The sequence below is a fragment of the Phasianus colchicus genome, chromosome 3, assembly GCF_987193195.1.
Source record: "Phasianus colchicus chromosome 3, bPhaCol1.hap1.1, whole genome shotgun sequence".
In the NCBI taxonomy this organism is placed as follows: domain Eukaryota; kingdom Metazoa; phylum Chordata; class Aves; order Galliformes; family Phasianidae; genus Phasianus; species Phasianus colchicus.
Window position 1 is genome coordinate 77939212 of NC_143438.1, and position 10240 is coordinate 77949451.

Here is a 10240-nt window from a genome sequence, read left to right on the forward strand (position 1 = left end):
CCACTGGGCATTTTTTCCTCTCCATATGAGAGTGGTGTTAGCTTATGTTTCACAGTAATCCGAATCTTTCACTGCAGAACTGCTTCTTAACGATTTCTTCCTCACACTGTAAACATCCTTATTCCTTCAGTAATTTTCATCTATTCTTTTCAGAAAAGCATCCTATTATACCGAGATGATAAAACTCATTGGGATTATTTTGAATTCTAAGCATAATCTCAGGTATTAACAGCTCCATTCAGCTCAGCTGTCTGCACATTAATAATGTATTCCTTATTTCATCATTCAGGCTGCTTGTAAATCTGCTTGCCAAACCCAGGGCAGATCCCTGAGGAATGTATGCCATACTTTGCAGCAAACCATTGATAACTGTCCTCCTGATATGATTTTGTAACTGGTTTTGCAGCCAGTCAGGGTACTTTTGTCTCAGTCATGTCCCTAGTTTGCTTTGAGGATGAGCTGTCAGTACAGTGCCAAAAGAAGTACTAAACATCAAAATATATGACTTCAGCTGTTTCTGTGTTGCCCACCAGGCCTGTCACTCTGCCACAAAGGATTTTATATTGTCTTGATGTAATTTATTCTTAACTAATTCACTTTGGCTGTTACTCATCTGTTGTTTCTTCAGATGCTTGCAGATAGTTTGCACAAAAAAAAAAAAAAAAAAAAAAAAGCATTTTCCATGCTCTTCTGGTCAAATCGCTCAGCATTCCAGTGCACTTTTGCAGCAGTGCTCAGGTGATGCACATCTCAAACTGAACAACTCTATCAGCAGCAGTGCTGTACCCGCTCTGCTCTCTGCTTTTTCACTCTGTGTTTTTCATTTGCATAGACCCACTGGGTTACAGAAGTTGGCCTTGCTGACTCCTGCACTGTCCTCAACTGGTTGGACTGGTGGATTATGCACCCTACCTTCTGTTAGGAGTTTGTCCTGATAACATGATGGCCAGGTGAGCTGTGTTCCTCCAAATGTGATTGAGTAAATGAATTGTGCCAGGAAAGAAAGTAAATTTTTACAGTGTGACAAAGAACTCCCTTGTGTGCTTTGGTGGGTGACATGAGGTGCTTCTGTTAGTAAGAGTGGGGCGGGAGGTGACTGTACATGTGGAAGTTGCCAGTAATATACAACCGGGGAGCAGGGATCTCATAAACCCCAGCTTGTGTACTCCATAAAATCGTCTGCATCTGTTGTTGTACATGATTTTCCAGCTGGATGTTTCATATATGAAAGAATGCAATGCCATCTTTCTGGTGGTTTTTTTTTCTTTTTCTTTTACATTTAAAAATATCAGAAGCATTCTAATTTAAAAGGTGAGATTGTGTACTATTTTATCTAAATACTTCTAATTTCATAAGATTTCTGTTTTCTAATCCCAGATGGCAGGCTAAGACAGTTATCATAAAATCACAGAATATCCTGAGTTAGAAGGGACCCATAAAGATCAATGAGTCCAACTCCTGGCTCCACACAGGATCACCCAAAAATCAAATCATATTTTTCAGAGTATTGTTCAAACACTTCTTGAACTCCAGCAGCTTGGTGCGATGACCACTGTGCTGGGGATCACGTTCTAGCATCTGACCATGCTCTGGTGAAGAACATTCCCTGATATCCAGCCTGATACTCCCCTGATGCAGCTCCATACCTTTCCCTCTGGGCTCTGTCACCAGAGAGCAGAGCTCAAGCATGTCTCTCTACTCCCTGTGAGGAACTGTAGGATGCCATGAGGCTTCCCCTCAGCATCTTCCCTGTGCTGAACACAGCAAGTGACCTGAACCACTCCTCATAGTCTTCCATTCTAGACTCTTCAACGTCTTCATAGCTCTCCTTTGGACCCTCTCTAATAGTTTTGTCTTTTTTTCTACTGTGGTGCCCAAAACTGCTCACAGTACTCAAGGTGAGGCTGTACCAGTGCAGTAGAGAACAGGATAATCTTTTCCCTTGACTTCTTGCAGTTCAGTACTTGATATGCCCTAGGATACAGTTGGCCTTCCTGGGTGCATTGAAGGCGCATGATGAACTTGCTGTTGACCAAGACTTCCAAATCTCTTTCAGTGAGGCTGCTCTACAGTGTTTCATCCCCTAGCCTCTATATATAGTTGGGGTTGTCCCTTTCCAGCTGCAGAATTCAGCATTTGCTCTTGTCTTCATGTGGTTGGTGACTGTCCAGCTCTCTAATTTGTCTCTACAAGGCCTCTCCACCCTTGATGGAGTCAGCAACTCCTCCTAATTTAGTATCATCAGCAAACTTGCTCAAAACACCTAGTCCTACATCCAAATCACTTGGAAAACATCAGAGTACTTTTTTTTTTACTAGTGACTGGCTGTCAGTCTGATGTAACTTCATTTACTAAAACCCTTTTGGGTATGACTTGTAAGCCAATTGCTCACCCATCACATTATGTTTTTGTTTACCTGTATGCTGGACATTATGTTCAGAAGTATACTGTGAGACACAGTATTGCAAGTTTTACTGAAATCCAAAAAGAGGACATCAACTGTCTTTCCTTAAAACTGTTCCTTGGAGTTTGCTTGGCGAACAGTAACAGGAAGACAAGTTGGGGTGGGCTGTAGTTTCCCTATTCTCTGCTAAGACCTCTACACAACCCAGTTATGTCTGCTCTCAGCATGCCCTGGAGTCAGGACCCACCAGAGGTGAGATGTCCCAGTTAGAGACCCCAAACACACTGTAGTCTGTCAGAGGCCTCCTGCAAGCCCAAGGCACAGCACAGTAGAACAGTAGGAAAACTGAATTGGTATCTTTATTCTGATCCTCAAAGCTGTTTCCAGTCTTCTGTATGCAACCTTCAAACAAGAGTATTGATGAGGCAGCTGCATAATTTGACTTTTAAAATTAGAGGATGTTAAATCCATGCCAAATAATAGATGAATCCTTTTTGATGAAATCCCAGACCTGAAGAGATGCGTGTGCATTACTGGCCTGTGCTTCTAAGGTGTCATTTGCAAAGAACAGAGTGGGCAGTACCAAGCCTGAAACTGTAAGGGAATGAAGTGAAGAAATGGGACAGCAGAAGGGTGGAATGGCTTTAGTGGAGTTTGGGCTGCATTTCCAGGAACAGAGCTCCCCAGGGAGCTGGTACAGCTTTGTTCTCTAGTACCCTCTCCTGGCTGGCCCCAGAGAGGCAGCACAGCCTTAGCAAGCAACAGCTGCTTCAGAGGGTGGCAGATACTCTTACATCGTGAATGAAAGGTCAAAATGGAAAAGAGAGGGAGGAGAAAATCAAAAGAATCCCCCTATTTCCCAGAGAACCTGAGCCTATTTATAGGATCAGAGAGCGGATAAATTTGTCATGAATTCATGGCCTGTTGATAGAATGAGACATGGAAAGCCACTTGCAGTACACTGTTGTCTAATGCTGTGAAGCTGTTGTCAACCAACCCATGTCCCCTGCATGCTCCAGAACTGAGCACAGTGACTCCCTAGCACAGCATGGGGCTTTCAGCTGCAGATGTGGAAGGAGAGGAGTGATAGGAGGAAACACAAGTGCTGCTGAAATCAGACTCATGCCTAGCATGAATAATTTCTGCAAAGTATGCACAATGGAGGGAGAAAGAACTCTTTCTTCTCAAGCAATCACTGACTTGAGTTGCACATATTCTCCTAAAACACAATGATCATGTTTCTGTTTCACTTCATTTGGTGCATATAGATGTTAGGATGTCAGGAAATGAAAGGTAAGGCTCAAGATCAGACTATTTTAAGAGAACACTGACAAATTATACATTGTAATAATGCATCAGAGAAATAAAATTTAAATATTTTTCATGACTTCAAGGTGTTTTATGGAGATGTTTATGCTGAAGGACGTACATAAAAAATAAAATATATATGAAGTAGTAATTTCACTTGTGGACATTTCAAATATTGCCAAATTATAACAAAGAAGTTTCTAAATCCTTTAATGATCTTTTTTTTTTTTTTCATAGCTACAAGAATAAGCCAGATGAAAGGCATTTGTTTATTGAAAGCTATCTACGATTAAAGGGTATTTGATATCCTTAAAATATTGCTCTGAAGAATAATGTATAAAAAAGGAAAGTATTTTGTTTACTGAAATGACATCTCAGTGACACTCCGTGATTTTAGCCAACAAATGAGGAAGTCAGCTGTTATTGCAAGGTGTATTATAACCCCATGTATGCAGACACATAGCTTTTAAAGCCTTTTAAGAAAGGTGTAGCAGAATATTAAAAAAGCTTATTTTTCTTGAAGTAACAATATACTGTAACAGCCATAAATTAAATCTTGTTAAATAATTACTGTTAAGCCACTTGAAGCAAATAGCTTTATCACTTCCTGTTCTACAGATTTCAGCTGTTTCATATGTAGGCACTAAATTTAGTGAGACACTTGATTACAGTACTCAGTTTTTAGAGGTACTGTTTCTTTTTCACAGACTAAATGCAAAAAACCTCTCTATAATACCTAGAGTCCTATTCAGCAGAGGTGTTGGAGAGATGCTTGTCTAACTAAGAGCAAACACTGAAGCCTGATCTTACATTGTGCCCTACGTATGACCTCCAATCCCTCATCTGATCAGGTGTAGGGGTTTTTCTTTAGCCTGTGTGGATGTGCCTCAGGGAGCGCAAACCTGGATGCTTGTCTGAAATGAACCCCCTCTCCCACAGTTTTACCAGCTTCAGGTGTCAATGCTGTCCCCTCCATATATATAATTCAGTTTGAGATGGATGATCCTTTTTCCTTGAAGGGATGTGAACTTGATGGAGAGTAAAACAGAGTGCAAATGTCTTGGTATGATGTTATGTCACCCACCCATTCAGCTGGGATGGAATGTTTCAGTCATTCCTCCAAGACTGCCTGGAGGTCACCTCTTTCCCAGCTGACTCCATATGATGATGCTTATATGTACCCCATGGCTTAGTGACTATAGTTAGGCTGTGAGCAGAGGGATGGCTGCCATGGGAAGAACCACACTCCAGTAACTTGGAGATATTTGTGGAAAAACATTCTTGATAAAAGGAAAAGGAAAATGCCCAGAGATATTTTAACTTCAGGAATTGTGTGATGGCAACATCAGAGATGATGAACTGCATCAGAAATCTTTGCAGTGGGTAGGGAATCCTGTGGTTGTACCTCTAGCTTCTCCTGTGTGGCTCTTCTCTACTGAAGTCTCCCAACTGTCTAACACTGAAAATTATATCAGTTTTTGACTTCTGTAAATAGAAATCTTTCAGTCCCTTACATGTATTGTGATATACAGAATTTATTTTGGAAAACAGGCTGCTAAGCACTATGGGAGAAGAAGAGCAGATCAAGTGACCTGTAGATGATGTTTCAGAGAAACAGTTTTTGAAATGAACAGAGCACAAACTATAATTACAATTTTGTTTTTCTGTTTGGTAGTACTGGAGACATTTTGTCTTGATACAGCTATAGTAAATTTGGTCAACATTTCTTCATATATGTAATGCTGACACTGAAGTAAACCAATCTGTTTTTCCATATTCTTCAGTGATTTGTGCAACTTGTCAGTTCTTGATAAAAAGTAATGTAATATATATTATTACATTAAGGAATGCTTTTTATTATACATATCTCTGTCTGTACATCTATCTATCTATCTGCCTGCTTCCCTGTCTGTCTGCCTATCTGCCTGTCAAGATAATTCAAACTAGAGTAAGAACGTGAACTTTTTTCAGTCATTAAACCCATCCTCCATTCAGAGTAATTATAGCCACACACCAATATCTCTAGACACAATAATTTGACATTAAATCACAACCCTTGTGCTATATGAGCAACAAAAAGAAATTTTTCATTATAAACATCTATTCCCACTGTTAGAGAGCTGTTCCTATGCGAAAAAGATTAAAAATTCCTTGTAAATCATTTATCAATTTGCCTTCAGTTTGTCAGCTATTTTTAGGTTCTTTGGAGAAATGGTGTTTTTGTAATTGTACAGGAAAAGAGAAAGTCCCTTAAAAATTCACTTATTTAGGCTTTGGGGAGACAAATGCAATCATCCTTTGCGAATTCCTTAGCTGAGTATTGACGTATGTCTTAGTTTCAGCTGGGCTGGAGTTTTCTTCAGTATCTGGTGGAATGCTGTTTTGTTTCTAGGGGAGAAACAATGTTGATAACACCTTGATGTTTTTAGTTGCTGCTAAGCGGTGTTGTACAGAGCCAATGCCATTTGCAATGAAGGGTCCAAGGAGCTGGGAGGGAACAGAATTAGGACAGCTGACTTTAACCGACAAAAGGGATTTTCCATACCATATGACGAGCAGAAGGAGTTTTGAAGGGGGTGGGAGTATATCACTCCTTCTGCTGCTGCTCGAGTGGCTAGCTGGGTATTGATTAGTGAGTGCTATGCATCACTTGTTATACGTTCATATACATATATATGTAGTCATAACGATTATCCTTTTCCTTTTCTCTTATAGTTCTATGTCAACCCATGAGTTCTACTTTTTGTTTTCCTAATTCTCTCCTCCATCCCATTGGGAATGGGGGGAGTGAGCAAACGACTGTGCGGTGCTGAGCCACCTGCTGGGTTAAACCACAGCAATGTACAAGGTAATTAATTTCATACTGTCCAACCTTAAATGGAAATCGTAGTAATATCACTGAATTAATAGAAAGTATTATGTATCAGGTTCTATTTTAAGGGGTTTTGTTTGTTTGCTTGTGGGTTATTGTTTTTTTTAATACTTCAACCTATTACACCTTGCTTCCAATCTCTGTCTGCATTCAAAACAATTACATTAATGCCTTTCAGAAGTTCTACAGAAATATAGGTCAGAAAAAAAATGCAGTACTACTCTCGATCTTAAAGAACATAATAGTGTTATAGCAGTTTTCAGGCTATCAGTTTTGAAGCAAATTAACTGAAGTAGCATTATTTGAGTGACCAAGTCATCATAGCTCCACTGTAGCTCACATGACTTGAATTAACTATTATTATTACTTAGGATTAGTGATTACGTAGGATCAGAGAATCATAGCATCATAGGATCATAGAATGGCTTGGGTTAGAAAGGACCTCAAAGATCATCTACTTCCAACTCCCTGCCACAGTCAGGATTGCCAATCACTAAGTCATGCTCTAGATTAAGTTTTCTAGGGCTCCATCCAACCTGTCCTTGGATCTCATGAGCAATATTATCAATTTTATTCATATTGAGATTTAATGATACCTTCAAAATCTTAATATTCTCCAGAACTGTAAAAACTCTTTGGTGTATTGCATTGACATGTACTGACTGGACTGTGATAGCTGTGCTTATAAAAGGGCAGCAGTGATATGAAAAATAACACATTTATGTAAAAATGTCTGTTGTTTCTCTGACATATGCAGCTGGGAATCTCTCATACACCTGTATTCCCTGCATGTTCATGGAGATGGCCTTAGGGAATTAATCTGGGAGATACTGTCAAAAATCTAATTCCTCAGAGCCTCTGTTACCCACTTTCCCAGATTTTCTGATATTTTCAGCAAGAAAACATCTATGGACCCTTCACATCTCCTGACTGGCAGATGCACAGCCTCCTGAGGCTAATGTGTACAGCTAATCTGTGTCTGGTACAGTTTTGTTTAGATCACTGGCTCTGAGGACAGACTGTCCTCTCTGTCTCCTCATATATAGCCAATTGATGAGAATGTTGAACCCCTTAGTAGGATCTCCTTTACCTCAGTTGAGCAGTTTTTCCACAGACAAGGAAAGGACAACACTTGAGAGCACTGATAATTCTCACCTGGAGTTCACCCAAGCTCATATGCCATAACCATTCAATCAGTATCAAAATATTATTTAGAAACAGACAAAAAACCCATATCTTTTTAAACAAATAGAGGTTAATTTCCAAAATAATTTTCCAAATGGTTTTTTTCTTGAAGCTTAACAACTAAGTATCAAATTCTTTCAATGAGCACAGAAGAAATTTGTCCCGTTGTCTAGAAGCATGTTTTCAACAGAGACACTTAAGGTCTGCTGATGGATAGTTAGTGCAGTCTAGGGCAGTTTTCCTCTTTGATGCTAATTTTTTATTGATGCAATTTTGCTGTATTCATTGAGGATACTAAAAATCTTTGCAGATGCAAATGAAAGGAAAATCATCTCTTTTGCCATTTTTTGAATTCGTGGCATACACAAGTTACACAACATGATATTTATTAATTGCTCAGATTTATACATTAACAGAAGATCTTAGAGCAAACCAACTACCATTAATTCTTCCATAAAAGTAATAAAATTAGTATCATAATTCCACATGAAACAGCTGAAGCAAGTAAACAACATTTAGAATCTCAAAATCTATTACCATCTTGTGAATTATCTCTTCAAGCACCTTTGATCCAAGAGGATATACTACACTGCCAGTCATCTTCCTTAGTATTATGCATAGCAACTTGATCAAGTTCAAAGCGATTTTTTTCTGCTTCCTTACACTGCCTATGTGCCAAATACAATCCATTTCTTTTTTCTAATACAAACTTTATTAAAGTCCTTGCAAATACTAATCTCATTATGAGAGACTTTCCAGTTGTTTTGTGTCACTTATCATTTGTTGTTATTACAGGTTTATGTCTTTGTGGGCGGATCTGAAACAAGTGAATTTCTGAAAAACTCAGTTAATCTCTAACTCCAGTATTATATTTACCTGTAAAATTGTAAAATTCAGAGTACAATACAAACACAAAGGTTCCATTCTAGGCACATTTTCTAAGCCTGCACCAAGTGCAAAGAAGAGTTATAATTTTATAGCCTGACATCTTGTTCTTTCTCATAGTCAACATAGACGGAGAAATGGGGAACAGCACCTTCTTCCTGTTGAGGCTGTGTGTACTGCCAGTAACTGTATGAACTGGTTATCATGTTCCTTCTTCACAAGTGATGAAGGAAATCTATACAACTAGAATTGCTCCTTTGATGATTTTAAATGAAAGAATGGAACCAGGCACAAAGTTTCTATAATGTAGCAAGTTATATTTCAGTAATTGAGTAAAAGTAAAGAATTACATGCTTATTATTATGACAGATCCAAAGTCACTTAAGTTTAACCTTTCCTCAGTGCAGCGTAAAATGTCTTAAATGACATCTACCTTGTGCCAGATTTACAACTTCTGCAATTCAGTTGATAAACTTGATCATTTGTTTGAGACAGTGGTTGCTTTATTTTGTATGGAGTATTTTGTTTGTATTTGATTTGAATAAATCTAGATACTTTAAAAATTCTGCATTAAATTTGACCTTTTCATTCTGAAGAGGGAGGATAATTTACAGTTTTGGAAGTTTTGAGCTTTAACAAAGTTTTCTAAAACATGAGCAGTGGTTCACTGTACCTCAGTTTAGACAGTGGAAGATGGTTCTAAGGTGAATCAACATGTCAGCAGGCTACTTTACATAACCAGCTTGCAGCAACTGGCTTTGGAAATGCTTATTTTTCTCAAATGAATCAGCAATTGCCTTGTAAATTACCTACATTACTTAATACTTTTTAGGTAGTAGGAGGGCACAAGGACAATTATGGTGAAATAGATGATGTGGTAACTTATTCTGTTCATTCGAACTCCAAGTGCAAAATTGATGGGAATGCTGAGCAATGTCACAGTCTTTCCTGTGTTTTCCTTGTTAAGAAACAGGGAAATACTGGGAATTATTAGAGGCACTTAAAGAAAATAAGCGTGGCAGGTCAGAGGGATCTTTCCTTTTGATTCTTAGTCCTTAGTTATTGATAAAACTAGCTTTTACTAACTGACTCTAAGACTCACATGACATTCAACAAATAAGAGTGTAGCAAACTTATTTCATACATTCTTGGTGTAGATAAAAGAACATGCAGAGAACTTGTTATTAGGTCTTCTCTACATCAAGGATGCTACAAGCTGTTTTGCAACAAAAATGAAAACAAGAATTGAGAGAACATTTGGGGCAGATTAGAGATATCCTAGATTCAACAAGGTATCCATTCTTTATGGTATACAAATCCAAAAAAATCATTCATTCAAAAACTCCATATAAACTCTTGACATGAGTCAGGTAATTCCAATAAATTTCAAATGATGCCATGCTTATCTATGTAAGACTGAAAGCTGACATTCAAGGTCATATTTTTATTTTATGTATGCTGATTCTACCAGGAATAACTGTGCAGTGAAGCAGAATTTGAATCTGACTCTGTGAAGCATGTCTGTGAGCATCCTTGGCGTGGAGGACTTAAAATATAAATGAGAATTTCAGCTTTCATCTTCCTGT

The 10240-nt window shown here is 38.4% G+C and overlaps 1 long non-coding RNA gene across 1 annotated transcript; it reads left to right on the plus strand.

Moving 5' to 3' along the window:
• The first annotated feature begins 836 nt into the window (after nucleotides 1–836).
• LOC116227509 (uncharacterized) lies at nucleotides 837–9181 on the plus strand. Its single transcript, XR_016465640.1, has 3 exons — nucleotides 837–950; nucleotides 6428–6560; nucleotides 8565–9181. It is a non-coding gene; the product is annotated as an uncharacterized LOC116227509 (long non-coding RNA).
• Nucleotides 9182–10240: the final 1059 nt, after the last annotated feature.